At 38.4% G+C, this 27,969-nt stretch overlaps 2 long non-coding RNA genes across 2 annotated transcripts in view; one reads left to right on the top strand and one right to left on the bottom strand.

Annotated features, from left to right (window-relative positions):
• The window catches only part of LOC134484638 (uncharacterized), a 39,857-nt gene that overhangs the window by 5,518 nt on the left and 6,370 nt on the right, over window positions 1-27,969 (top strand). The gene's annotated exons all lie outside the window — the stretch shown is intronic.
• On the bottom strand, window positions 8,906-27,242 carry LOC134484637 (uncharacterized). Its single transcript, XR_010062163.1, has 4 exons — window positions 27,153-27,242; window positions 23,944-24,170; window positions 22,470-22,541; window positions 8,906-9,211 (listed from the first exon to the last, which is right to left on the bottom strand). It is a non-coding gene; the product is annotated as an uncharacterized LOC134484637 (long non-coding RNA).

Genomic DNA, 27,969 nt, shown 5'->3' with positions numbered 1-27,969 from the left:
GGCTGTATATGCATTGGCCACATGTGGGGGAAGCTCTGAATGGGTGTTCCTTCTGTGTCTGTTTTAATCATTGCCTCTATTCCCTACCAAGGGTATTCTTGTTCCCCTTTTAAAGAAGGAGTGAAACATTCACATTCTGATCATCCGTCTTGAGTTTCATTTGTTCTAGTCATCTAGGGTAATTCAAGCATTTGGGCTAATTGTCACTTATCAATGAGTGCATACCATGTGTTTTTTTCTGTGATTGGGTTACCTCACTCACGATGATATTTTCCAGTTCCAAACATTTGACTACGAATTTCATAAGGTCATTGTTTTTGATAGCTGAGTAATATTTCATTGTGTAGATGTACCACATTTTCTGTATCCATTCCTCTGTTGAAGGGCATCTGGATCCTTTCGAGCTTCTGGCTATTATAAATAAGGCTGCGATGAACTTAGTGGAGCACGTGTCTTTTTTATATGTTGGGGCATCTTTTGGGTATATGCCCAAGAGAGGTATAGCTGGATCCTCAGGCAGTTCAATGTCCAATTTTCTGAGGATCCTCCAGACTGATTTCCAGAATGGTTGTTCATGTCTGCAATCCCACCAACAATGGAGGAGTGTTCCTCTTTCTCCACATCCTCGCCAGCATCTGCTGTCATCTGAGTTTTTGATCTTAGCCAATCGCACTGGTGTGAGGTGAAATCTCAGGGTTGTTTTGATTTGCATTTCCCTTATGACTAAAGATGTTGAACATTTCTTTAGGTGTTTCTCAGCCATTCGGCATTCCCCAGCTGTGAATTCTTTGTTTAGCTCTGAACCCCATTTTTTAATAGGGTTATTTGTCTCCCTGCGGTCTAACTTCTTGAGTTCTTTGTATATTTTGGATATATGGCCTCTCTCTGTTGTAGGATTGGTAAAGATCTTTTCCCAATCTGTTGGTTGCCGTTTTGTCCTAACCACAGTGTCCTTTGCCTTACAGAAGCTTTGCAGTTTTATGAGATCCCATGTGTCGATTCTTGATCTTAGAGCATAAGCCACTACTGTTTTGTTCATGAAATTTTTTTCCAGTGCCCATGTGTTCGAGATTCTTCCCCACTTCTTCTTCTGTTACTTTGAGTGTATCTGGTTTGATGTGGAGGTCCTTGATCCACTTGGACTTAAGCTTTGTATAGGGTGATAAACATGGATCAGTCTGTATTCTTCTACATGTTGACCTGCAGTTGAACCAGCACCATTTGCTGAAAATGCTATCTTTTTTCCATTGGATGGTTTTGGCTCCTTTGTCAAAAATCAAGTGCACATAAGTGTGTGGGTTCATTTCTGTGTCTTCAATTCTGTTCCATTGGTCTATCTGTCTGTCTCTGTACCAGTAGCATGCAGTTGTTATCACTATAGCTCTGTTATACTGCTTGAGTTCAGGGATAGTGATTCCACCTAAAGTCCTTTTATTGTTGAGAATAATTTTAACTATTCTTGGTTTTTGTTATTCCAGATGAATTTTCAAATTGTTCTGTCTAACTCTTTGAAGAATTGGATTGGTATTTTGATGGGGATTGCATTGAATCTGTACATTGCTTTTTTAAAATGGCCATTTTTACTATATTAATCCTGCCAATCCATGAGCATGGGAGATCTTTCCATCTTCTGAGGTCTTCTTCAATTTCTTTCTTCAGTGTCTTGAAGTTCTTATTGTACAGATCTTTTACTTGCTTGATTAAAGTTACACTGAGGTACTTTATATTATTTGGGTCTATTATGAAGGGTGTCGTTTCCCTAATTTCTTCCTCAGCTTGTTTCTCTTTTGTGTAGAGGAAGGCTACTGATTTATTTGAGTTAATTTTATACCCAGCCAATTTGCTGAAGTTGTTTATCAGCTTTAGTAGTTCTCTCTTGGAACTTTTCAGATCACTTAAATATACTATCATATCATCTGCAAATACTGATATTTTGAATTCTTCTTTTCCGATCTATATCCCCTTCACCTCCTTTTGTTGTCTGATTGCTCTGGCTAGAACTTCAAGAACTATATTGAATAAGAAGTGAGAGAGTGGGCAGCCTTGTCTAGTCCCTGATCATAGTGGAATTGCTTCAAGTTTCTCTCCATTTAATTTAATGTTAGCAATGGGTTTGCTGTATATGGCTTTTACTATGTTTAGGTATGGGCCTTGAATTCCTATTCTTTCCAGGACTTTTATCATGAAGGGGTGTTGAATTTTTTCAAATGCTTTTTCAGCATCTAATGAAATGATCATGTGGTTTTGTTCTTTTAGTTTGTTTATATAATGGATCACATTGATGGTTTTCCGTATATTAAACTACCCCTGCATGCCTTGGATGAAGCCTATTGATCATGGTGGATGATTGTTTTGATGTGCTCTTGGATTCAGTTTGCCAGAATTTTATTGATTATTTTTGCGTCGATATTCATAAGGGAAATTGGTCTGAAGTTCTCTTTCTTTGTTGTGTCTTTGTGTGGTTTAGGTATAAGAGTAATTGTGGCTTCATAGAAGGAATTCGGTAGTGATCCATCTGTTTCAATTTTGTGGAATAGTTGGGTAATATTGTTATGAGGTCTTCTATGAAGGTTTGATAGAATTCTACACTAAACCCGTCTGGACCTGGGCTCTTTTTGGTTGGGAGACCTTTAATGACTGCTTCTATTTCCTTAGGAGTTATGGGGTTGTTTAACTCTTTATCTGTTGCTGATTTAACTTTGGTACCTGGTATCTGTCTAGGAAATTGTCCATTTCCTGTATATTTTCAAGTTTTGTTGAATATAGGCTTTTATAGTAAGATCTGATGATTTTTTGAATTTCCTCTCAATCTGTAGTTATGTCTCCCTTTTCATTTCTGATTTTGTTAATTTGGACACACTCTCTGTGTCCTCTAGTTAGTCTGGCTAAGGGTTTATCTATCTTGTTGATTTTCTCAAAGAACCAACTTTGGTTCTGTTGATTCTTTCTATGGTCCTTTTTCTTTCTATTTAGTTGCTTTCAGCTCTGACTTTTATTATTTCCTGCCTTCTACTCCTCCTGGTTGTATTTGGTTCTTTTTGTTCTAGAGCTTTTAGGTGTGCTGTCAAGCTGCTGACATATGCTCTTTCCTGTTCCTTTCTGCAGTCACTCAGCCCTATGGGTTTTCCTCTTATCACAGCTTTCATTGTGTCCCATAAGTTTGGGTATGTTGTACCTTCATTTTCATTAAATTCTAAAAAGTCTTTAATTTCTTTCTTGACCAGGTTATCATTGAGTAGAGCATTGTCCACTTTCCAAGTATATGTTGGCATTCATCCCTTATTGTTATTGAAGACCAATTTTAGTCCGTGGTGGTATGATAGCAGGCATGGGATTATTTCTATCTTTCTGTTCCTGTTGAGGCCCGTTTTTTGACCAACTATATGGTCAATTTTGGAGAAAGTACCATTAGGAGCTGAGAAGAAGGTATATCCTTTTGCTTTGGGGTAGAATGTTCTATAAATATCTGTTAAGTCCATTTGGCTCATGACTTCTCTTAGTCTGTCTACGTCTCTATTTTATTTCTCTTTCCGTGATGTGTCTATTGATGAGAGTGTGGTGGTGAAGTCTCCTACTATTATTGAGTGAGGGGCAATGTGTATTTTGAGATTTAGTAAGGTTTCGTTTACGTATGTAGGTGCCCTTGTATCTGGGGCATACATATTTAGGATTGAGAGTTCATCTTAGTGGATTTTTCCTTTGATGAATATGAAGTGTCCTTCCTTATCTTTTTTGATGACTTTTAGTTGAAAATTGATTTTATTTGATATTAGAATGGCTACTCCAGCTTACTTCTTCTGACCATTTGCTTGGAAAGTTGTTTTCCAGCCTTTCACTCTGAGGTAGTGTCTGTCTTTTTCTCTGAAGTGTGTTTCCTGTAGGCAGCAGAATGCAGGGGCCTCGTTGCGTATCCAGTTTGTTAATCTATGTCTTTTTATTGGGGAGTTGAGGTCACTGATGTTGAGAGATATTAAGGAATAATGATTATTGCTTCCTGTTATATTCATATTTGGATGTGAGGATATGTTTGTGTGCTTTTCTTCTCTTTGTTTTATTGCCAAGTGGATTAGTTTCTTGTTTCTTCTAAGGTATAGCTTGCCTGTTTATGTTAGGCTTTACCATTTATTATCCTTTGTAGTGCTGGATTTGTAGAAAGATATTGTGTAAATTTGGTTTTGTCATGGAATATCTTGGTTTCTCCATCTATGTTTTGCTGGATACAGTAACCTGGGCTGGCATTTGTATACTCTTATTCTCCGTATGACATCAGTCCAGGATCTTCTGGCCTTCATAGTTTCTGGCGAGAAGTCTGGTGTGATTTTGATAGGTCTGCCTTTATATGTTACTTGACCTTTTTCCCTTACTGCTTTTAATATTCTTTCTTTATTTTGTGCGTTTGGTTTTTTGACTATTATGTGACGGGACGTGTTTCTTTTCTGGTCCAATCTATTTGGAGTTCTGTAGGATTCTCGTTTGCCTATGGCAATATATTTTTTTAGGTCAGGGAAATTTTCTTCTATGATTTTGTTGAAGATATTTACTGGTCTTTTGATCTGGGAGTCTTTACTTTCTTCTATACCTATTAACCTTAGGTTAGATCCTCTCATTTAGTCCTGGATTTTCTGTATGTTTTGGACCAGTAGCTTTTTCTGCATTACATTATCTTTTAGAGTTGAGTCAATGATTTCTATGGAATCTTCTGCTCCTGAGATTCTCTCTTCCATCTCTTGTATTCTGTTGATGAAGCGTGTATCTACAGCTCCTTGTCTCCTCTTTTGCTTTTCTATGTCCAGGGTTGTTTCTATGTCTATGTTCCATGTGTTCTTTCTTAATTGCTTCTATTTCCATTTTTAATTCCTTCAACTGTTTGATTGTGTTTTCCTGCAATTCTTTCAGGGATTTTTGTGCTACCTCTCTGTAGGCTTCTACTTGTTCTCTAAGGGAGTTCTTCACGTCTTTCTTGAAGTCCTCCAGCATAATGATGAAATATGATTTTGAAACTAGATCTTGCTTTTCTGGTGTGTTTGGATATTCCATGTTTGCTTTGGTGTGAGAATTTGGCTCCGATGATGCCATGTAGTCTTTGTTTCTGTTGCCTGGGTTCCTGTGCTTGCCTCTCGCCATCAGATTATCTCTAGTGTTACTTTGTTCTGCTAATTACTGACAGTGGCTAGACTGTCCTATAAGCCCATGTATCAGGAGTGCTGTAGACCTGTTTTCCTGTTCTCTTTCATCCAGTTATGGGGACAGAGTGTTCTGCTTTCGGGCGTGTAGTTTTTCCTATCTATAGTCCTTCAGCTGATCCTGTGGGTCTGTGTCTGGTGTTCACCAGGCATGTCACTTGCAGCAGAAAAGTTGGCCTTACCTGTGGACCCGAGGCTCAAGTTTGCTCGTGGAGTGCTGCCTACGAACTCTCTGCAGTGGCAGCAACCAGGAAGATCTGCGCCGCCTTTTCTGGGAGCCTCCGTGCACCAAGGTTCCAGATGGCATTTGGTGTTTTCCTCTGGTGTCAAGATGTGTGCAGAATGCAGTCTCTTCTGGTTTCCCAGGTGTGTCTGCCTCTCTGTAGGTCTAGCTCTCCCTCCCATGGGATTTGCGTGCAGAGAACTGTTTATCCGGTCTGTCCCTTCAGGCACAGGGGTCCTGTCGCTCCTGGGCCCTCATCCACGGGAAGCCAGAGCAGTATACAGTTTCCTCTTGGGCCAGGGATGTGGCCAGGGGTGGGCAGTGTTGGTGGTCTCTTCCACTCTGCAGCCTCAGGAGGGCTCACCTGACCAGGCGGTGAGGTCTCTCTCCCATGAGGTTTGGGAGCAGAGAGCGCTATTATTTCTTTTATACATAATTTTTCATTTGATGTAAGTGCTATGCACCACATACATGCAATTACCCCAGAATCCAGTCAAGGTTAGTGAATTCCACTTGGAACTGGGTTATCCTTTTGGTCCTATGTTAAGGAAATTTGAAAAAATGGATGAGCTATCTCTCCAGAACCTGCCCATGACTTTTGTCCTTCCTTTTGTACTGCATTAGTTGAACTTTAACAAACTCATTCAAAGAAAGAAGGTTTGTGAGAACTACAGAAATACATAAATGGCCCCTCCACTCTCATCCTTTCCCCTCCCCTTTCTCCCCCCACCTCTCCTCTCCCTCCCTCTCCTCTCTCCTCCTTTCCATTTCCCTTCCTTCTAGAAAAAAAAAAGAAATACATATAAGGAATAGGAATGCTTATTGTCTAAACTGCCAGTCATCCATGAGGGCATTAGTAGATGCACAATCATACCTTAGCATCACTTATTGAAAGGGTTGGAGCAGAACTGTCAATCTCATCCTGTGTTATGATGTAGATTAGACTCATCAGATTAAATTAAGAATTGAAAAAAAAATCTCCTGGGGTTGAAAGTGGTAAGGAAATCATGCTTATGTATCATAAATGCAGTGCTAAGAGCAGGATTCAATCTAGTCTGGGGGGATGCATCCTTCAGCAGAGTCAACAGATCTTTGGAGAATGATTCAGTTCAAAACTGGGTATGGAGAAGGATTGTTGATATTGTTTTAGAAGACATCCCAACATTTAAAAAGTGTTTCTTTCAGATCAGTGAATGATTTTTGTAAAACAACTCATGGAATGAACTTTTGAGACCAACCATCAGCCTGAGAATTATTGTGTGAAAGAAGAAATTCTGTGTCTTTCCAGACTGTTGCTTTCAAAGCAACAGCCAAAAGTGTCCATCCTATGAATGATACATAGATATATACACATTATAGCAGGATGGATACTGAGTTTCTTCAGGTTCATGAATGAGGTATTCTGCAGTTGACCTGGCTCAGAAATTAAGGAAATTTGTGCCAACTCTTGAGACCTGAGTTCCTTCCCCATGAGCCCCATGATTGATGAAAAGAACAAATTTCAGACAACTTGTCTCAGATTTTTTGTAGTTGTGGTTTCCTGGTCTTGATCTACAGAAGGAAGGAAATCTAGTTTTCCAATTCTTGTTTATCCTATAATAATTCTTTCCGATGCACTCATGCAAATATATTACTGTGGATTTCATTGATAGGTTACTTTTGCTATTTGAATTCTGTTGCCAAGAACTCTAGGAAATAAGAAGCACTGTATCAAAGCATCATATGAAAATCATGCTAAGGGAATGTGGCCATTGGTAATTTGTAACTGAGCTGAAACACTTACTAGACACAAACTTCTGTAAAAGGTCTTCTCTAGATTCCTGGTGTAGAAGCCGCTGTTCCCTAACAGAGAGTAGAGGATGAATCTCTTTGTACAGAGAAAAGGGATTTATCACAATGATCACAGTCTGTGGTCCACATAATTTAACAATGGATGGATATTTGTAAAGTCCAAGAATCCAGTAGTTGATAAGTCCACAAGCCTGGATGTCTCATCTGTTCATTATTATATGATTAAATCCTCAGTAAGCAGGTTCTAAGGTATGTGAGGGTTTGGTAGGAATGTGAGTGCAAGCTAGAAAAAGTAAAAGTTTCTTTCTTCCATGTTTTCTATGGTCTTCAATTATAATGCATTGTTCAGAATACATTGAGATTACCATTTTTCAATAGAACGTTCCTTTCAGGGAAACTGCAGCCTCACAACATGGCTCAGGAGTATGGGAACTGCAAGACCCAGTCTGGGAAGATGTTCCTATTCATCGAGCCCACCTACCAGTATTGCAAAAATACCCAAGAAATTCTCAATCAACTCCCTTTGAAACATGGTCTTCTGGGATTTGTAGACATCACAGCCACTAACAATACCAACTCAATTCAAGATTACTTATAACAGCTCACTGGAGTGAAAATAGTTCCTAGGTCTTTAAGCTAATCAAAGATTTCATAGGCATACTCAGTGAACTAGTCTCCCTCCATCAGAATGGGGCGCTGATGACGTGGCTGAAGCAGATTGGAGCTCTGCTGTTATGAAAAGGATGGCAGTAAATCCCATGCTGACAGCTGTCATCCAGGCATGTGAAGGCCAGTGCACCTGAGAGTTTATGTGCATCATGGAGGAGGACAGTACTTTTTGTGACTTGGATTTACAAAAAATTGACTTTTATTCAATTCCTCAGTGCTTAAATATAATGCTGTTTGCATGGAACCATGGGGTAGGGAAACTTAACATCACACAGGATTGATTCTCCATACTTTATGTGCTCACATGTCTCTACCTCTAAGCCCATGTTCAACAATCCAGTGCATCTATATCTCCAGTGAATCAATTACCTTTTTTCTACCATGCTTTTCTGCTGAAGTCATTTTGCAGAAGTCCACTTCCTAGTGAATATTAAAACAATGGATATTCTGAAGTTGTGTATGATCCACACACAGGCCTTTCCCACTTCAGCATTTCCAACTTTCAAATGGTGTTCTCAACCTTTCCCTCCACAAGCACAAAAGTCCGCAGTGGTATGAGGATGCTGTTTGAAAAATCAGATGAAGAGTTTTACCATAGTTGTTCCTCACTGTAGCAATATTAATGTAGATGGAAGAGCATATGATAAATTCAGCTCTGTTCACAAACTGGTTAATTGCCAAGAAAATCCCAAACAGTTGTGAGTTGATTCTAGTCAGAGTCCCAGAAAAGTCAAATATGAAATGCAAAATTTCAGAGCTCTTCAAAGACTGTCTATGAAAGAATTTGCTTGCAAAACACTGTCCTAAAATATTTATTCCATTCAGACTTTTATATTTTGCTTTGATGTTTATTAATAATGTAACTGCAGGTCTCTTCTCTGGTCTCCAGTGCGAAGGATTCATTCCTAAAAAAGATGTATCTGCAGATGACTAAAAATATAAAAATAAGAATAGATCTTGATTAAAGTTCTGAATTAAAGATGCAACATCCTATCACAAAGATCATATTAGAAGTAGATTTGACATATATGTGTATATATTTTTATTTTTAGTGTCTTCTTGAATCTGTTCGCACGGATTTTATTGAGAATATGTGTGTATCGGTGTAAATTAGTATGTAATACTCAGTCTTCCTCTCTTTCTGTCAGTTGTCAGTAATGGAGTAGAAACACTTTTTTATTTTTATCAAAGTTAATAAAGATTTATTATAGGTAGAGGGACAGAAGATAAAATATGGATTGGGTTTATCTATGTAATTTTTCAATAATAAGTATATCCCAAAATATGGATTTTACCTTTGAGCAAACCTTTTGTATAGTCCTTAAGGAATGAGATGTGAATGTCTCTGTTGGAAACATGAACATATTATATTATAAACATTATATGTATACAATAATCTATTCCTTTGTTTACATTTCAAATGTAATTTCCCCAATTGGCCTTTCTTTCTTGAATCACACAAGCCATTCTGATCCTCTTAGTTTCTAAGGTGGTGCTCCCCCATCTACATGCCCACTTCCACTTTAGTCCTCTACCATCCCCCTTCTCTGGGATATGGCATCTCCACAGGACCAATTGACTCCCTTCCCAGAAATGGAAGATGAGGCAGTTGTCTTCTCCATATGCTCTACAATCTATGTAGCAGAAGCCATCTACTGGCACAAATATACACTTGTTTGTGTTAAATTTCCTGAGACTCTGAAGGGTAAACTTTATTGATAGTGTTGTTCTTCATATTGGGTTCCAATTCCCTTCAGATCCTTCAGGCAATCCACTAGCCATGCTTTTCTGGCTCTCAGTTTCTGTCAAATGGTTATGTGTATGTGAATCTGTCACCATCCGGTAATGGCAGAGCCCCTCAGATGACAGACATATTAGGGTCTCATCTGCAAGCACATCTTGATATCAGGAGTCATCTGAGGATTTGGAGTATGTGGATGAAATTGTTCTTCTAGTCTGGTGGTCTCTGGATTGCCTTTCCTTCAGTCTTTGCTCCTTTTTTTCTTTGCATTTTTTTTTCATTTTGGACATTTATAAGTTAAAGATTTTGAAATGTGGGGGCATCACCTTCTCTTCACAGGTGGGCATGTCTAGCTACAGGAGGTAGTCTCTTGTGGTTCTATCTCTTTGCTGCTTACTATTTCAACTACCATAGTCCCAGTAAATTTATGGAATCCTCTTGCATCCCTGGCATCTGTGACTTTCCTGGAAATGCCCAAGTTCAACACCCACCACTGATGCTTATTGTTATTTATTCCAATGTTCCTTTAGATTTCTCTTTTGTCTTTATATTGTTTCTACACTCCCCATTTTGTCCACCCTTCCTACTTCTAGCAAAGTCCCTCCATTCCTCTCTCTTTTATTATCATTTTGCTCTCAATTCTAAGTCGGTTGCAAGAATCCTCAGTATGGCCTTCTAACATTTTACCTTCCATGTGATAAATGATTTGTTTATTGGGTATACTGATCTTTTTGGCTAACATTCACTTCTCACTAAGTACATCCCATGTTATGTCCTTTTCGATCTCTGTTACTTCACTAATTTCCAGGTCCATCCCTTAGCCTACAAAGTTCTTGGTTTCCTCATTTTTAATACCTGAGTAGTATTTCTTTGTTTAAATATAGTACACTTTATGTATTTATTCCTAAGTTGAGTTGACATATATCATGACTGTTTGCAGCATTTGACTTATATAAGTATGGCTGCCCTGAATATGTTCAAATACTTGTCACTGTTATATGTGGATCATATTTGAGTATTTGCATTGAAGTGATTGGTAAAGCCGGGTCTTCAGGCAATGCTATTTGCAATATTCTCTGAACCTCCACATTGATATCCAAAGTGGCTATACATATACCAATCCCACCAGCAGTGGAGGAGTGTTCCATTTTCTCTACATCATAGCCTAGTCTGCTACTGCATTAGTTTTTTGTCTTAGTCACACTGATTGGTGTAATGTAAGACTCTCAAGTTCATTTCAGTTTGTATTTTTCTGATAACTAAGGATTTCGAAGATTTCTTGATATGTTTCTCAGCTACTGAGATACCTCAGTTGAGAATTCTTGTGTTAGCTTGCTAACCCAGTTTAAAAGTTGGATACTTTGTTGTGTGGGAGTTTACCTTTCTGAATTATTTCTATATTTATTATTATGGCACTTTACCAGATATAGGGTTGTTTAAAATCTTTTCCAAATGTGTAGATTTCTGTTTTATCCTATTGGCAGTGATCTTTGCGTTAACAAAAATTTTAAGATTGTTGAAATTTCATATATTGACTGGTGATCTAGGAGCCTGAACCTTTGGTATTTTGTTCTGTAAACTTTCTCCTGGCAAATGTGTTTTAGGCACTTTCTGACATTTTCCCTTCTGTTGGTTTCTGCATATATGGTTTTATATAGATTTCCTTGATACACTTGGACGCGAACTTGTAAGAAAGAGAAAGAAATGGATCAATTGGCACTCAGCTATAGCCAGACCAACAGTTAGGTAGCATCATTTCTTAAAATGCTTTCTGTTATGTACAACATACTTAGTCATCAGGTAAATGCACATCAAAACAACCCTGAGATTCCACCTCACATCAGTCAGAATGGCTAAGATCAAAAACTCAGGTGATAGCAGATGCTGGAGAGGATGTGGAGAAAGAGGAACATTCCTCCATTGTTGTTGGGATTGCAAACTAGTACAACCTCTTTGAAAATCTGTCCTGAGTTTCCTCAGAAATTGGACATTGCACTGCCTGGGGACCCAGCTATACCTCCCCTGGGCATATACCCAAAAGATGATCCAACATACAACAAACATACATGTTACACTTTGTTCATATCAGCCTTATTCATAATATTCAGAAGCTGTAAAGAACCCAGATGCCCTTCATCAGAGGAATGGATACAGAAAATGACATATATTTAGACAAAGTACTACTACTCAGCTATCAAAAACAATGAGTACATGAAATTCATAGTAAAATAGATGGACCTAGAAAATAATCATCTGGTGTGATCTTTCCCAATCACAGAAAACACACAAAGTATGGATTCATTGATAGGTCGATATTAGCCCAAATGCTCAAATTTCCTAACATACAATGCACCGAACACATGAAACACAAGGAGGACCAAAATGCAGATGATTCACTCCTTCCTTATATTTAGAGTAACTAAAATATAAATAATAGGTGTAGGTAGGCATTGTTTTAAGGAGACTGAAGGAATGGCCATTCAGAGTTTGCTGGACATGTTCCCCCATATATATATACCCAAACTTGAAAAGATTGATGAAGCTAAGCAGTGCATGCTGGCAGGAACTGTATATAGATCCCTCCAGAGAGACACAGCTAGAGCATGTGAAACACAGAGACAAATGCCAGCAGCAAATCACTGAACTAAGCATAGGACCACCTTTGGAGGAATTAAAGGAAGGACTGAAGAGGCTAAGGGACTTACAACCTCAAAGAAAATACTGCCAGCCAACTAGATCTTTCAGGTACTAAATCACAACCCAACTCCATATGTAGCAGTGAATAGCCTTGTTGGGGCACCATTGTGACGCTCTTGGTCCTAATAAGATTGGACCCTTCATGTAGAGGAAAGTACGGTCGGGTGCTTTAAGGATAGGAATGGATGTGGAGGGTACAACCACATTATAGAAGGGGAGAAGGAGAGGTTCGGGCTGATGGCCTGGAACCACAGAAAAAAATAAAATATGAAATGTAAATAGTAAATACCAAATTTAATAAAAATGGGAAAAATTGTAATCTTAAACGTCAAAAATTTTACTCTTAAATAAATATAGCTTTTGAGATTTTAAAACATTTATTTCCTATGGAGATGAATATTGTTTATACACATGGAATACAAGTGCTCAGCACTATATTAGCTAGTTATATGGAGCCTCAGAAATGAACTTCGATGTTCTAGAAATATCTTTCAGTATAATTTTAAAAAGTTTTTGAATTATTTCAACATTTATCTGATACTTCTTTATTATGTCCAATTGCTGTTAAAAAGATACAGAAAAGTACTTATTCTTTTTACAAACGTTGTTACACATATTCCAGCACTGACTCAATATGAATTAGGGGGGATATTATAAGGTATTATTAACCTACTGTCTTCCTGTAAAAGTAAATTCTGTAAGCAATTATTTATTGGATCTTGATTTTTTTATTGTATGAAATATCAAAATCTACATTGACATGCCATTATCATTTACTTAAACTATTAATTTAATCGATTGTAATATGGACCACATGTAGTGCACCATAGGAGAAATGTAAGGATTGCTGTAAATCGTACTGTCTCCTCTTTGTTAAGCTTGGTATGTATCAAAATCAGAAAGGTATAGTGACTCATATTGACATGTAAAAATGATGTAATTACATATGGTGTCCTCTGCGGTGAAAATGATAAGCAAGCTTAGTATTTAAGATTTTAAATATTTAATGGAATCAAAGTTATGTTAGATTGCTTTTAATGGTAATCTTCTGAGGAGATAATTGGGCCTTAGTAACCAATGCCCACAAATATGATACACTCCTCTGCTTATTATTTTAAATTAATAATACCTGGAGTAGGCAAATGCTGTATGAAGTTTCATCCACTATACCCCTGTTTAGAGATTGGATATGTCAGAGATGAAAAGGGTTATCTTCGGTTCTTTATTGAATTTTATTTAATTAAATGAATGTTTTCAAAAAGAAATATTAAAGAATATACCCATACATGAACAGATTTTTGTCAAAGGTTATTGTTAATGTTTTCACACTGTGTAGTTTCGCTATAGGGTCATGCAATATTGTTAATGTATCTGAGGCATTCATCCCATTAAATCGACCAATAATCTTCAGCATGTTCAAATTACCAACATCCATATTGAAACCTGTACCAACTTTTAACTTCATTTCCTTTTCTGCTCTTTTACAATTTGATGCCATTTTTCTAGTATTTACCATGTATTTATAAATTAACCTGTTTCTGTAACCCACTCAGAATCACTTGTGTATATTCTTCAACAACTTTCACTCAATATGAAAGTTCAGGTCTTTTACAATTTTTGTTTACAATTGAATGAAGCACTTCCCTGCACAAGGTCTTCTTCTACAACTCTGGGTTCTCTTCCAGAAGTGTTCTTCCTATGATTCCTTTCACATAGCCAGGTTTCTGTTTTAGGTCTGAGTAGAACTAGAACTTTGTAACAACTTTGTTTTTCCTGTCTAAAGTTTCAATGGAAAAAAAAAAAACTCTTGGTACATAATTTATTAGGGGAAAAATAGATCATTTTATTTTCTCAAATAAAGAGAAACTATAAAATGGTTGATGTTGAAAATGGTACTTGAAAGAGAGAAGGGGATAGTGATCACATTGGTGACAGAGAAATAATAGTTATCTGTAAGAGAACAATGGTAGTAAAGATAAAAAATGATGGATCATGATTAATTTTCATGAGAGCACATGAGGAATTGTTAGAGACTTAAACATTGTGATAGGATTTGAGATAGAATGCAGAGCAGGGTGGAAAGTAACGAAGATTTTAACTTGGAGACAAAGTTTGATGTTTTCCATTTAAGTAACAAAGACAAGATGATGGGATAATTTAACAGATTAATGTAAAGGAAGTTAAGTATTTAATGTCTCTTAATTACCTGAGAGGATATTTCAAATAGACATTATATTTTAAATATTATGGCTGATAAATCTCCCTTTAGGTATTAAAATATGAACGTAATTCACATTTAAAATTTTGCTTCATATAGGAAGATATTTTCACATTTTAATACTAGTTATTTCATGATCGATGATTCTGAGTATGTGATATTTGTCTACTTTTCATCTGTGATCTTTCATCTTTGTAACTATGTATGTATGTATATATGTATGTATGTATCTAGTTATCTATCTATCTATCTATCTATCTATCTATTGCTCTCATCTATCACATATAGCAATCCATTTGTTTTATTTTCTACCTTACATAGGTCTAGAATCCTGAAATTATATCACATGCTGGAAAAACTAATGAGATATGTTACATGCTAAAACATATGTACAGTGACATTACTAAATTAAGTCTTAGTGTTTTTATCAAATAGATAAGGAAATTTGATAGTATAATAATTAATCACCTACATTGAATCTATTTTCTGAACAGTGATTTTAAAATGAATCAAATTTATAGAGCAGGTTTTAAAATTCTTGAGTGCTAATGTATTTAGCAATAAAGTTTCATAAAATTAGAAAATAGAGTTCATTTTTATGTTACATATTTATATGTATATACATGTACATACACACATACACACAAATATATCTATATACATACATATATATATACATATTTTAACTGTGTCAACATACACATATATATGTATATACACATACACACATGTATATGACATATACATATGTCCTGATGTACACATACATATATAGACATATATACACATATACATATATCCATACATGCTTTTTTAAAGTAAAGACCTTGCTTTTAGAAGAATTTGCCTAGGCATGACATATATGGTTTAGCCAAAGAAGAGAAAAATGTTGTTATTTCTAAATGACTCTGTGTGAGTAATCATTTTTTTTGTTTAACATGATGATTGTTTAGCGATCTGACTTCCATGTACTTGGGGATTGATATGATGTCCTTTGCTTCTCTAATTCACTCATACACTTACTCCAGAAATAAGTGATTCCTTATTATGTTTCCAGTACAAATCTAGAAAATAGACGTATAAAAATATATTTGTAGTTTCTGCTTTCCTTCAAGGGCTTCACCATCTAGTGAATATATAATCAAATATCATTGTTTATTAAATATATAATCTGCACAAACAATTTTCTTCCTATATATATCATTTTTATCCTCCAAAAATTCATTTAGTTATCAGTCCACTTCTTTTTTAAATACTAGAAACAACAGTGTGAAAAATTCCTCTTTAAAATAAGATATAATGAAGTTAAAATTCAAGTTCCCATAATATATTGCTCCAAGTCATTTTTAAAAATGTATTATACTTGATGCCTTAAGTCACCAAGTTCAATAAATTGTAACTATTTTGTTAGTAAAATATAAAACAAAATAAAATCTAAGGGAAATATATTAATAAGATACAATTACAAATTGTTTATTCACTCACATATTCCCTTCTATATCTTTACATTTAATATAGAACTAGAGGATTGGGGATTTAGCTCAGTGGTAGAGTGCTTGCCTAGCAAGCACAAGGCCCTGGGTTTGGTTCTCACCTCTGGAATAAAAAAAATAGAACGAGAAAATAATTAAAACCCCTAACACAACTTCCTACAACCCTGGGATCAATGTTTGGAAATGGAATTTTCGAGATGAAAAGTGAAAAAAAAAAAGTGAAAGTATGTGACCCTGCTAGTAGATGCTTGAAAAAACATGTATACTTAGGTTGATGTTCTACAATATAAACCTGACTTATCCCTACAACTAGATGGTGTGTGCTTTTGGCCAAACAGAACAGGAAAATTAACAGATGAGCTCCATGTCTTACACACTTTTTTTGTAAATTTGCTTGAAATCATAGTTTTGATAATTATCATCTTAACCAAAGACATCATTAGGCTTACATACTCACAAGCGCCTTGTTTTCACCTTTTGTTAACTAACTGTATTTTATTTCATACAAGAGTAAGAATAAGTAACTGCTATTGATGTGGTTTTAAGGGTTTGTAGTACCATTACAGCTCATAAGTTGTAAGTGTTTTTAAACTTTTTTATAGGAAACATGGTCAAAGCATGTACTCTGTCTTAATTTTTCTCATCTGATCACATATTGGATTACCCATTTCAACATTAGCTGCAATAGCTGTAAATGATTGGAATGATCTCTATCCCACTGAGGAGAAAATCATGTACAGAATTACTCAGCTACAGTAATATATTTGTAGCAGCAGCAAAAGTTTCAAATACCTTATATTTTTCAAGGAAAAGTTGACTATACAGACTATGGCAAACACTTAAAGCAGCAGCAGCAATGTTTCTGACTCTTGAGTCTCTGCTGATCTTCAATTCCCTGAGAGCGGCACAGCATATAACTTCTCTCTTTCCAGGTTACTGACAGAAGCCTGGTTGTTTCTAGTATGTTGTGCAACTGCTGTTATTTCCTGTTTGTTATGACAACTCTACAAAACTGGACTACTAGTGTATTCATGAAATACTTTCTATTGGAACAGACTGCCTCTGCTAAACTGTGAACTGATATTCTGCTTTCCAGACAACACAGATGGGAGTTGCTCCAGTGAACCTTTCTTTCTTTTTTTTTTCTTTTTTCTTTTTCTTTGGAGCTGGGGACCGAACCCAGGGCCTTGTGCTCGCTAGGCAAGTGCTCTACTGCTGAGCTAAATCCCCAACCCCTCCAGTGAACCTTTCTAAGCAGGGCCACCAGCACACCCATCAAAGCCCCCCATTCTTTCTTTTGCCTTGTGTGGGTGGAGGGCTAAAAAGGAGGGTAAAGCTTTTAAGAGTCATCATCAAACATAGATATGTGGAAAAAATAAAGTATAATTTGAAGAGTTATCAGCTGTGGGCTTTCCTTGGAGTGGAATATTACTCAGGCATTTGATGTATGCTGCATGGCAGGACCCTGAGGATACCAAGTTACTACAAAATGACTGGGATTCTCTGGTTCTGTATGTATCAGTGAATATAAAATTATCATAAGTAGTGGCAAGAAACAGGAGGTTTGAGGTCTGGTGGAGGGAGAACAAAGATGGTTCCTGTGTGCAAAATCCATGGCATCTCAGCTTCATAAATTCAAATAAAGCTGGGTTAGAGAGGGAGTGACAGACACACACCAGACATGCTGTGCACTATACCAATAATAGCAAAGAGCTAACTTTTCTGCTGTATATATTTTGATTTCAAACCAAACCAAAGAAAACAAACAAACAAACAAAAAAAAAAAAAAACAAAGAACTATGAGTGTGAATAAAGATTCACTGGAAGAACTTTGTCGGAGGCTCTCAATATTCAACACTAAATAAATAATCTAAAATCAATGATGACCCACTCACTCATGGAGCTGGGCACAAAGTAAACTTGGCGATAATATTTTGAAACTGCATTGAATCCCATGGTAAGTGTTCATTGTGCAATATGTTGAAAATATTTGCACGCTATTTTTTTTCAGTCAGTACAAGTTTTTAGTCATTTGTGTGAACATTCAGCTTCCTGAGGTCCAGGCTCTCTAACCATTGTATTCCTGCTGCAAGGACAGCACTGACAGCAGTGAATCATAATGAGCTCTTGTCCAGTTACAGAAGAAGGAATTGAGGGACTAAACTACAAATCAAAGAGTTCACAGGTAGGGATCCATGGCTCCAGCCACATATATAGAAGAGGATGGCATTGTCTGGCATCAATAGGAGGAAATGCCTTGTCCTATAAAGTCTGGTTTTTCTAGTGTAGGGGATGCCAGAATGTTGAGGTGTGAATATGCAGGCAGGATTGGTAGCAATCTCAAAGAAGCAGGGGGAGGGTGGATGGAAGAGACGGGAACCAGAAAAGGGTATAAAATTTGAAATGTAAATACATAAAATATTCAATTAAAAAAGAAGGAAATGAGGTAGAAAGTTACAGGAGGCTTAACTCAAAAGAGTGAGAGAGCTTCTAGATGCTGGTATAAGTCAAAGATTAAAGCATTTTAGTTATGTATGAAAGGCAAGGGTCAGGAGACTATAGCATTTTATGTTTTTCAAGAAAAATCATTGAAATAATAGTTCCATTTCTTATATGAACACAGAAATTTTGCAGCCATCTTTGTTTGATGGGGCCTGTTGTACCTCCCCTTGATCAGAGGGGTCTTCTCCAACAAATTTTGGAGGAGAATTGGAAAGATTGGAGAACTGTAAGATAGGGAATGAACATTTGAAACTCCTTTGGAAACTCTGTGGGACAGAAAGGTGATCACACAGAAGACTGGGCAATACTGAGACCTCAGGGAAGGAGAGACTGCCAATTCTGCCCACCTGGGCCCACATCCCTTGCCACAGACGAAACTGCAGAGTGTGTCTGAACACATGAATATAGGAGCAGTCAAGCTGCAGGATTCCTGCAGTCCAAACTGCACCTGGATCTGAATTGGTCCAAAAAGCATTCTACACCCAAATCTCTTGTGGGGTGGGGAAGACTTATACCATCAGAGGGGCAGAAACCCCTGAAAACTCTTCTCACATTCCTGACTCAAGAAAAAAAACACCTAGTTCCATCTGGGCCTCCTGTTCATAGGGACTTAGGAACAGTAGGGGCAGGACATTTCTGATTGCGGCTCTCATAGAAACCTGAAAGTCAACCGGAGGAGCGACATCAGACCTGAGACCAGAGGTGAATCAAACTTTTCTGCTCTAAGTGACCTGACTGGTGGACTCAGGACAAGCAAAGGCAGAAATCCTCTGGGACCAGGAACTTCCGGTTTCCAGCTGGCTCCTGAACCTCGTGATCCCAGCCCAGAGCTCCCTGCTCTTAAATGCAGAGACAGAATGCTGATCACCCAGGAGTGTGGACAATACTGAGCCTACAAGAAACTGAGACTTCCAGGTCTGCGCACCGTTATACACATCTCTGGCCCAAGACAAAACAGCATAGTGCTTCTAGCCCAGGAATATAGTGGAGTAAAACTGCAGGACCACCATGTTCCAGACTGTGCCTGGATCCGAATTGACCTGATCAAACAGCTCCCTGCACCCAAAAGCTGATGGTGGGGGGAATAGAACACTCCTGGGAAACCAGAGGAGACAATTCTCTGCCCAGATTCCTGACTCAACAGGAAAACACCTTGTGCCATCTGTGCATCCCCCCCTCCCACAGAGGAACATAGGAGACGTAGGTGCAGGTCCTTCTGATTCCTACCCACAGGGACAGCTGAAAGCCAGTGGACAGGAAAACTATCCACCTGAAAGGAGAAAACTCTGTTCCCATAACAGGGATCTACATACATAAAAGACACCTTACTAAATCTCAAAGCACACACTGCACCGAACACAATAAGAGTAGGAGATTTCAACTCCCCTCTCTCATCAATGGACAGGTCATGGAAAACAGAAACTAAACAGAGATGTAGATAGACTAAGAGATGTCATGAACCAAATGGACTTAACAGATAATTATAGAATATTCTATCCTAAATCAAATGGATATACATTCTTCTCACCACCTCATGGCACTTTCTACAAAATTGGCCATATAATTGGTCATAAAACAGGCCTCAACAGATACAGAAAGATAGAAATAATCCCATGCATCATATCAGTCCACCACGGGATAAAGCTGGTCTTCAATGACAATAAGGGAAGAACGCCCACATATACGTGGAAGTTAAACAATGCTCTACTCAGTGATAACCTGGTAAAGGAAAAAAAAATAAAGAAATTACAGACTTCTTAGAATTTAATGAAAATGAAGGTACAGCGTACCCAAATTTATGGGACACAATGAAACCTGTTCTAAGGGGAAAACTCATAGTGCTGAGTGCCTGCAGAAAGAAACAGGAAAGAGAATATGTCAGCAGCTTGACAGCACACCTAAAAATCTAGAACAAAAAGAAGGAAATACACCCAGGAAGAGTAAAAGGCAAGAAATGATCAAACTCAGAGCTGAAATCAACCAAGTAGAATTAACGATAATCATAGAAAGAATCAACAGAACCAAAGGTTGGTTCTTTGAAAAATCAACAAGATAGATAAACCCTTAGCCAGACTAACGAGAGGACACAGAGAGTGTGTCCAAATTAACAAAGTCAGAAATGAAAAGGGAGACATAACTATAAAATCAGAGGAAATAAAAAAAAACATCAGATCTTACTACAAAAGCCTATATTCAACAAAATTTAAAAATCTGCAGGAAATGGACAATTTCCTAGACAGATATCAGGTGCCAAAATTAAATCAGGAACAGATAAACCTTTTAAACATCCCCATAACTCCTAAAGAAATAGAGGCAGTCATTAAAGGTCTCCCAAATGAAAAAAGTCTGGGTCGAGATGTTTTTAGTGCAGAATTTCTTATTCATAATAGCCAGAAGCTGGAAAGAACCCAAATGCCCTTCAACGTAGGAATGAATGCAGAAATGCGGTACGTCTACCCAAAGGAATATTACTCAACTATCAAGAGCAATGACTTTATGAAGTTCATAAGCAAATGGATGGAATGGAAAATATCATCCTGAGTGAGGTAAACCAATGACAGAAAAACACATAAGGTATGCACTCATTGATGAGTGGCTATTAGTCCACCTTGTCGAATTACCCTAGATGCACAGAACACATGAAACTTAAGACAGATGATCAAAATGTGAATGCTTCAGTCCTTCTTTAAAAGGGGAACAAGAATGCCCTTGGGAGTTAATAGGGAGGCAAAGATTAGAACAGAGGTAGTAGGAATGCCCATTCAGAGCCTGAGCCACATGTGGCCCATACATATTCAGCCACCAAACTAGATACGTGGATGAAGTAAAGAGCTGCTTGCCGACAGGAGTCAGATGTAGATATCTCCTGAGAGACACAGTCAGAATACAGCAAATACATAGGCAAATGCCAGGAGCAAACCACCGAAGGAATCAGAGAAAGGACTGGAAGGGGCTCTGGACCCCATTTGAACAACAATGCCAACCAACCAGAGCTTCAAGGGACTAAGCCACTACCCAAAGACTATACATGGTCTGACCTGGGCTCCAACCACGTAGGTAGCAATGAATATCCTAGTAAGAGCACCAGTGGAAGGGTAGCCCTTGGTCCTGCAAAGGCTGAACCCCCAGTGTACTTGATTGTTGGAGGGAGGGCTCTAATGTGGGGAGGATGAGGAAGGGAACACCCAAAGAAGGGGACAGGGTAGGGTTAGGGGGATGTTGGTCTGGAAACCGGGAAGGGGAATAACAGTCGAAATGTAAATAAGAAATACTCAAGTTAAAGAATGTAATCAGATAAACGCATACCGATTTTCACTTCTTCATAATTTCAAGAAGAACCTGAAAGAGAATATATAATATTCCAGAGGCAAAAACAGGAATTTAAATTAGCCAGCATAAATATGTTTTTAAAATTTTCTTTTTTCTGTTATTTAATAATTCTGAGTATTCCTCTATAAATGATAAGATGGTTGTGTAATGTCTACCGATCCCGAAAGCCTGAAACACTGTGAAAAACTGTATTTCTCCCTATGTGGGTCTTTGGTCAGCATCCATTTCATTGCCCATCTAAATTCTCTGTTTCTCAAGTAGATCAGAGGACTACGTGAGGATGTCACTCTCATGTAGAGGACCAAGGAACTTTCCGTACTTGCATTTATTTGCTCTTGTGAGCATGTAAATAAAACTTTCAGTTCCAACAACAAAACATGGCCATCCAATGGGATCCCCGTGAAAAAAAAATCTTTCTTTCTGCCATCAGTGAACTTTAGCACACTGGTAACAACACAGACAATAATATAAAGGAATAATCCTGGAATAATAATAATAATAATAATAATAATAATAATGCCCTCGAGGTATCACAGACTAAGGAAAGTAAATGTTGAGCCCTGTTTTTCAAGGGATATTATATCCATGAAATCAAATTACCTCACACATAATAATCACTCACCCTGTCACGGCTTCAAGAGTGAGTTGAGAACCAGAGTGGCCTTTTCTTAGGAAAAGAGAAAGATCCATCAACCTTCCAAAAAGAAAACCAATCCAGACAGTCTGTGTGAGGATGGTTAGCTTATACATGACTAACACACACACACACACACACACACACACACACACACACACACACACCACGCACACACATGCGCACACACACACATGCACACCGACACACAAGCACACAGACACACAAAGAAACACACACTCAGACACACACACAAACACACACAAACACATCTCTGATCTCTGTTTCTTAGAGTGTCCAGGTGCACACCAGGTGTGAAAGGATGAAGTGGGCCCAGGAAACTGTCAGTCAGCAGAATCTTGGTCTGCCTGCAAGTGAGTTAGGGGTTCCTCCAAGGAATTCAGTGTCACAGTTCTTTTCGAAGGTATTAGGTGATTTGCGGTGTGCATATATCTTACTCAGGGTGAAAAAGGGCTACACAAACCTTGGAGACCAGGACGTGTTTTTCGGGTGCATTTACATTGATGGAGACCTCCTTTGGTTGACCTTCTTTAATCTCTGTCTCAGCCTCAGTCTGTGGTTCAGGGATCTCCGTTTGACCTCCTCAGAAATCGACTCCACTGAATGTGCCCCATCCCCACCCGTGAGGTCTTGCTTGCTCGAGTTCAAAGGATTTCATTTTCGGACTCTACTTTCTCCATCAGATTAAATCCTCAGGAAGGTTGCCCTCTAGATGCCATGAATTAACCAGTCCATCGACTTTCTGCATTAACCCGTATGTCCCCTAATTCTGGCCGGTTCTCTCTGCACTGAGCTATCTCTCCGTCATCCCCACCGACCCTCTGCTCCTGTCCTCAGTCGCCCTCAAACACTCACAGAATCTGTTCCAGATTTCCTTTCAGAGAGGTCGATGCTTTCCCCCTCACGGGCGTTCTTGTTTCCTATGTCCTCTCTGCATTTGTAGATTGTAGATGGAATGAGATTTATCGCACAGCTGATACCATGCATAGGTAAACGCCAGCCATGTTTGTGTCTCTAGGTCTCAGTTCCCTCTCGAGCTGTTTTTTTTTTTTTTTTTTTTTTTACAGTTTCATATATTTTCTCTTAAGCTTCATGATGTCATGCCCCATGCAATGATGTCAATTCTAGACCCCATTATGTGATGTCCCCGCCCTAATGATGTCATGCCCCACCCCATGATGTCATGCCCCACCCCAATGATGTCACACCCTGATCCTGTTAGGTCATGTTCCCGGTACCCTCCTTGCCAGAATGATTGTATCTATTTATCAGGTAACATTCTGAATGCTGACCTGACACCACACTCCTTCAGTCTCCCACCATTTACAGTCCCTCCTTCTAACCTCTCCCCTTCTTCTCTGAGAGAGTGGAGGACCCCTCTGGGTACACCCTCTCCCCTGGCACATCAAGTCTCTGCATGACTAGATTCATCGTCTCCTACCAGCTCTTGAAAACGCAGCCCGGGTAGGAGAACAGGATCCACAGACAGGCGACGGGTTAGTGACACCACGTGAAGACCATTGTGCAACTCTGCCTCTCTCAGTCCTTCCCTCAGCTTTTCAATGAGACTCACTGAGCTCCATCTGATATCAAGCCCTGTGCCTCTGCTTCTGTGTCAGTCGGCTGCTTGGTGGAGCGTTGCAGAGGACAATAACGCTACCCTCCCATCTGCAACACAAGAAAGGACCGTGAATAATGTCAGTTTTGCTGATTGCCCAGGGGAAAAGTCTCACATCCGGCCACTTATCCTTTGGCCATTCCCTCATTTCCTGTTCCATCTCTGTCCCTGTGTTTCTTATAGAGGGGTCAATTTCTGGGTCAAAATTTTGGGGGTGGGTTTGGGTACTTATCCATCCAACTTGGGTCCTCTGTGGCTACTGAAAGTGGCCATTTAAGAATCTGTATCCCCACTGTAACAAGTCTCAGCTAAAGTCACCGTCAAGGAAGCCAGGGTAGCCTCACAAATCACAGATTGCTGGCAAATCATACAGATAGTACCCACCCTGGACAGTCACTGAATCAGTTTATTCACTTGGCCCTCTGCCCCTCTTGCCCGTCTCTACCAAGAAATGATCCTCAAACCCCATTTCCCTTCCCATCCCCTCAGCCACTCAATTCTTTCCTTCCATCTGCCTCCTGTCATTATTTTATTCATTATTCTGAGTGAAATTCAAGCATTTTCTTAGGTCTTTCTTCGTGCTTAGCCTCTTTGGTTCCATAGATCATAGTGTGTGAATTCTGTACTTTATGGCTAATACCCTCTTTTAAGTGAATGTGTACATGTTATTTTGGGTCTCAGTTACCTCATTCAGGACAATACTTTCTCATTCCATCTACTTGACTTTATCTTCTCAATGTCCTTATTTTTCATATGTGTGTAGTATACCATTGTGTAAATGAACCACATAATCTGTAGCCATTATTTGTTTTAGGGGTATCTGGCTTATTTCTATTTTCTGTTCACTATGAAGAAATCCACTAGGAAAATGATGGAGTACATGTCCTTGCGGTATGGCAAAGGTCTTTTCAGATATAAGTCCAGGTGTAGTATAACTGGGTCTTTAGGAAGAATATTCCCATTTTCTCAGAATCCACCTGACACATATGCTAAACATATACGGATTTGCTCTTCCCCCAGCAAATTCTATTTGTATCCTGATATTTATCTGCTTCCTCAAAAGAGGTTTCCCCCGGACAAGGCCTCTATCATAGACTCAGGTAATCGCATATTAACCTTCTTCCCATTTTACATGGTCAGTAAATGCTAGAGCCTATTACTGATAGCCAGAGGGGAAAGTTGGTACTGGAGGTTTGACTGTCGGGATTGTAGAGATGCAGAAGAGAGTAAGAGGAGAAGCGAGAAGACTGAAGAAAAAGAGGAGGAAGTAATGATGGAAACAATCCATATGGCCTGGAGAAAGCACATGTAGCAAGGGGTTTTATGGTTTGGGAATAAGTTATAATAACGTTAGATCTACCCAATACACATTTATAGATTATAATTATAATAACCAGATTGTGTGTTTTCTTTATGGGCTCATTAGGTTTGGAAATTCCAACAAGCTTTCCTCAACAGTATTTCTGGATCAAATTTTCTGTTAATAGAGATCTCCTCTTGTATGGACTCTAACCATTGCTCCATAGTCCAGTAGACACAGCTGTTTTTTTCCTCAGTCATGTCTCTTGTATTTTCTATGGACATCTGTGTCTTCAGTGTTCCAGGCCCAGTGTTCCTTTTTCTCAAGATCTTCAATGATCTCACCAAGAGGAGTTTCAGTTTTCTCAACTCGTTCCACCTAGTTGACCGCAGCTTCACAATGTCCTTATTTTTCATAGGTGCATAGTATACCATTCCAAATATTTCCTGATAACAGTGAACCATGGTGAGCAGGGTAAATTTTCCCAAGGAAACTTAAAACATTCAATCTCTAAATCTACATCTCCTAATCCCATGATGCTTGGGTTGACTGAATGGCCATGGCATGAGCAGATTGTTCTAAGGGACATCAAAGCCATTTCCTTCTCCAGTAATGGCTGCCATCCCTCTGTCAGAGATTTTTCCCCTGGTAATTTTCGGTGACTGATGTGATTTAGAAATTGTGAAAACATCTGCATGCTGGAAAGCCAGAGATGTTTCAGGTTGACCTTTCTTCCACAGCCAGGTGACCTTCACCAGAGGAATGGATAGAGAAATGACCTATATTCACACAATGGACTACTACTCAGCTATCAAAAACAATGAGTGCATGAAATTCATAGGGAAGTGGATAGAACTAGAAAATATCATCCTGAATGAGGTTACCCAATCACAGAAAAACACACAAAGTTTGCACTCATTGATAATTGGATATCAGCCCAAATTCTCTAATTAACTATGATACAATGCACAGACCACATGAAACTCAAGACAGAGGACCAAAATTCAGATGTTTCAGTCCTTCCTTAAAATGGTAAATAAAATATCCATAAGAGGGGTAGGGAGGCATTGTTTTTCAGAGACTGAAGGAATGGCCATTCAGAGTCTGCTGGACATGTGGCGCACACACACACACACACACACACACACACACACACACACGCACACACACACACACACACATATATATATATATATATATATATATATATATATATATATATGCACCAAAACTATTTTGAATAAGAATTTGGGAGTTTATCATTTGAAGTCGGTACAAAATATTTACACTGTTATATTGACTTTGTAGCTGGGCCAACTGTGTTGACAAAATCATTGCAATAAATGGAATTATAAAACAGAATTTTTGAGTACACATTAAGGAATATTTATAAAGTCCCCTATCAAGGAATGTACAATAAGAATGTGAAATACAATATTCATTCAATTAAATATTTGTAGGGAGAATACTGACCTTTTGGAAACAGAGAAAACTTAGAAAATTGAACTATATGTTCACAGGAATGAACTTGGGAATTAATTATTATCTAGAAGAATCTCCTCCAATCCATATTTCTAAATCTTTTCTACCCATGCCAAACCCTGACTACCTTTCTCCATTCAGAACATGTAACCACTAATGAAGCAAGAGATTTCTCTAGCTTTAAAGAGATGGAGTATGTAAAGGTTTCCACTGTGTCACAGGAGACATACCTGTCTCACAGGAGACATACCTGGAAAGGGCACTCCAAATCTGATCAGTGTAAGGAAAACTGTTTAGGTATTAGGCCATGGCAGGTCTCAGTGACGTCATCATTAGTCCCTCCTTGAAATATCTCTTGTAACCTGGAGGTCCCTGTCTTCTTCTGTGATGTCACAAGTGTTGTCGTGCCTGCAACTGCCTCTCAGATATTCCTGCAGTACCTCTGGGGTATACTAATTGGCCTCTAATTGAAATAAACAGGGAGGAAGAATAAAGAGGATGAAGATATCAGTGATGGGGAAAAGAATGCTGGACTTCTGTCTTGGTATAACCAAAAAGGAAGAAATATGTGATACTTGGGATAGCACAAAGGGACCTTAGTAGTGATTGAGTGGGATCTCTGAAGAGATAGCCTTGATTTGACACTACCACATATGGGAATAAGGAGCTTGGAGCCTCTCAGAAACATATGGACTTCCCTGTTGTTTGGTTCCTGTAAGTCAGAGAATTTATATCATTAATTCTTTATTCCAAAAGCCAAGTGTTCAGCAGGGCATAGTTGTTTCCTGAGAGCTCATGGCCTTTCTTCTTTTGGTCAAGAAGAAAAAGGAAATAAGGAAGAAGGGAAAGACAAGTGTTGTGTCATCCCCTCAAAGTAAACTCCTCCATTCTTTGGATTCATATAGTGCAGTTTGTGTCTGGCACCGTTATCTGGGAGAGAGAAATGATTCTAGTTGAGATTTCATTATCTCGGGCATTCCACTAGTATTACTTTTTCTATCATTCCCTGAAAATGACCTTTAGATTTCTGAGTCAATAGCTGTTATTACATGGCAGTTATCTTCTCT

The sequence above is a fragment of the Rattus norvegicus genome (genome assembly GCF_036323735.1).
Source record: "Rattus norvegicus strain BN/NHsdMcwi chromosome Y unlocalized genomic scaffold, GRCr8 chrY_unlocalized_20, whole genome shotgun sequence".
In the NCBI taxonomy this organism is placed as follows: Eukaryota; Metazoa; Chordata; class Mammalia; order Rodentia; family Muridae; genus Rattus; species Rattus norvegicus.
The sequence above is the reverse complement of the archived record's forward strand: the minus strand, read 5'-3'. Positions and strand labels throughout refer to the sequence as shown.